The sequence below is a fragment of the Leucoraja erinacea genome, chromosome 38 (assembly GCF_028641065.1).
Source record: "Leucoraja erinacea ecotype New England chromosome 38, Leri_hhj_1, whole genome shotgun sequence".
NCBI lineage: Eukaryota > Metazoa > Chordata > Chondrichthyes > Rajiformes > Rajidae > Leucoraja > Leucoraja erinaceus.
The window spans coordinates 1,937,469-1,940,430 of NC_073414.1; the positions used below are offsets into that span (position 1 = coordinate 1,937,469).

The 2,962-nt window shown below is 57.8% G+C and overlaps 1 protein-coding gene across 1 annotated transcript in view; it reads right to left on the reverse strand.

Annotated features, from left to right (window-relative positions):
• Positions 1 to 2,915: 2,915 nt before the first annotated feature.
• The window catches only part of LOC129714107 (protein TUNAR-like), a 2,694-nt gene continuing 2,647 nt past the window's right edge, over positions 2,916 to 2,962 (reverse strand). The window contains exon 2 of the mRNA XM_055663585.1: positions 2,916 to 2,962. This exon is cut by the window's right edge and continues 241 nt beyond it. The gene's annotated coding sequence lies outside the window, so the exon portion shown is untranslated.

Here is a 2,962-nt window from a genome sequence, read left to right on the forward strand (position 1 = left end):
GTGTGTGTGTGTGTGTGTGTGTGTGTGTGTGTGTGTGTGTGTGTGTGTGTGTGTGTGTGTGTGTGTGTGTGTGTGTGTGTGTGTGTGTGTGTGTGTGTGTGTGTGGTGGGACCTGTTGGCGTCCGGCTCAAGGTCTCTCAGCAAACGGTGGAAGGCGGCAGATTGTTGGTTGGTCATCAGTGCTACCCGCTGCATGTGTATCGGAAAGCTCGCGGGTGGGGGTTGGGTGGGGAGGGGGTGGGTGGGGTGTGGGGAGTGGGGGGGGGGGAGTGGGGGAGGGACGGGGTTGCCAGCCCTAGATGGAGTCGCTGGAATGACTTGAGTTCCTAGGCACTTACAAGAAATGTCGCTGCCGGCAGTGGGACGGCAGCTGTGGACGGGCCGAACGGCAGCGCTTTGCTTTAGGTCCCCAATGAAGGGTTTGGTGAACGGCCCTCTCTACAAGGCAGCTAGGAACCAGAGGGGGGGGGGGGACTGGGGGGCAGTGGTTTCTGTTCAGCATGGGAGTGGGGGGCTAGAGGAGAGGGGGGGGGGTGGAGGAATGGAGGGGGGAGGGGTAGATGGGCAAGGGGGGAAGGGGGGCAGAGAGGGGGGAGAGAGGGAGGAATTCCTGTCCTTGCTTTTTACCAGGAGCCTTTTGATCAATTAGATGCCCGGCCTCTCCCCGTGCCAGGGTGGGTGTGGGTGGTGGTCAGTGGGTGATTGACCAGTGCCGGGGTGGGGGGGGGGGGGGAGAGAGAGGGGGGGATGGGGGGGGTTGGGGGTGTTTCCCTCCCTGTCCCCAGGGACCGTGTTTCACCGCGACCACCCGTGGGATCTTGCTGTGCGCTGGACCAACCACTCCATTCCCTACAGCTCCTCGACTCCCCCTCTGGAAGGTTCTTTGTTGGGATGTAAACTGTGTGGGGGGGGGGGGGGGGGGGGGGAGAGGGGGGGGAGGGGGGGGGGGGGGGGGGGAGGGTGAGCGGGGGAGGGAGGGAGGGGGGGGTGGGGGGGGGGGGGGGGTGGGGAGGGGGTGAGGGGGGGGAGAGGGTGGGTGGCGGGGGGTGTGGGGGGGGGTGGGGAGGGGAGAGAGAGGGGGGGGGGGAAGGGGGAGGGGGCGTGGGGGGGGGGGGGGGGGGGGGGGGGGGGGGGGGGGGGGGGGGAGGGGGGGGGGGGGGGGGGTGGGGGGGGGGGGGGGGTTGGGGGGTGGGGTGAGGGGGGGGGGGTGTGGAGGTGAGCAGCAGTCTACACCCACCCCTGACATTATCGGAGACACCTGGAGCGACACAGCATCACCGACCCTAACGCAGGCAAATGCCCCCCCTCCCCCCCCCTCCCCCCCCCCCCCCTTCCCCCCCTCCCCCCCCCTCCCCCCTCCCCCCCTCTCGCCCCCCCCGCTCTCTCTCTCTCTCTGTCGGGGGGAGAGAGAGAGAGAGAGAGAGAGAGAGAGAGAGAGAGAGAGAGAGAGAGAGAGAGAGAGAGAGAGAGAGAGAGGGGGGGGGAGAGCTTAGTCCTAGAATCCCCAGGGTCAGAGCAGACGAGGTGGTGAGGTGTGGGGAAGGGGTGGAGGAGGGGTGGAGGAGGGGGCCGCTGGGTCTGGGCGGTCAGTAAGAACCTGCAGCGTCCATCCGCCAGCCTCCGGCCCTTCCACGGGTCACCTTCCTTGAAGTCCGTTTGTTGGACCAACAACAGCCTTGACCTGGACTGAAACTGAACCGGTCCACACTCATCGAGTCCTTTCCCTGTGGTGTTTCCCGGGTCATGTTCCTTGGGTCCTTAGAGCCCCTTCCTTGAAGTATCTTCCTTGTGTTCCCCTGCTTGAGGTGCCTGCCTTCAGCTCCTTCCTTGGATCTGACCCTTAGGGTGTGTTCCTTGCAGTCCCTTGTTGAGGTCTTCACACTTGGACCTTCACACTTGTGTCTTCACACTAGAATCTTCACACTTGTGTCTTCACACTTGTGTCTTCACACTTGTGTCTTCACACTTGTGTCTTCACACTAGGATCTTCACACTTGTGTCTTCACACTTGTGTCTTCACACTAGGATCTTCACACTTGTGTCTTCACACTAGGATCTTCACACTTGTGTCTTCACACTAGGATCTTCACACTTGTGTCTTCACACTAGGATCTTCACACTTGTGTCTTCACACTTGTGTCTTCACACTAGGATCTTCACACTTGTGTCTTCACACTAGGATCTTCACACTTGTGTCTTCACACTAGTGTCTTCACACTTGTGTCTTCACACTAGTGTCTTCACACTTGTGTCTTCACACTAGGATCTTCACACTTGTGTCTTCACACTAGGATCTTCACACTTGTGTCTTCACACTAGGATCTTCACACTTGTGTCTTCACACTAGGATCTTCACACTTGTGTCTTCACACTAGGATCTTCCCACTAGTGTCTTCACACTAGGATCTTCACACTAGTGTCTTCACACTAGGATCTTCACACTTGTGTCTTCACACTAGGATCTTCACACTTGTGTCTTCACACTTGTGTCTTCACACTAGGATCTTCACACTAGGATCTTCACACTTGTGTCTTCACACTAGGATCTTCACACTTGTGTCTTCACACTTGTGTCTTCACACTAGGATCTTCACACTAGGATCTTCACACTAGTGTCTTCACACTAGGATCTTCACACTTGTGTCTTCACACTAGGATCTTCACACTAGGGTCTTCACACTTGTGTCTTCCCACTAGGGTCTTCACACTTGTGTCTTCACACTTGTGTCTTCACACTAGGATCTTCACACTAGGGTCTTCACACTTGTGTCTTCACACTAGGATCTTCACACTAGTGTCTTCACACTAGGATCTTCACACTAGTGTCTTCACACTAGGATCTTCACCCTTGGACCTTCTCTCTTGTGTCTTCACACTAGGATTTTCACACTAGGACCTTCTCTCTTGTGTCTTCACACTAGGACCTTCTCTCTTGTGTCTTCACACTTGTGTCTTCACCCTT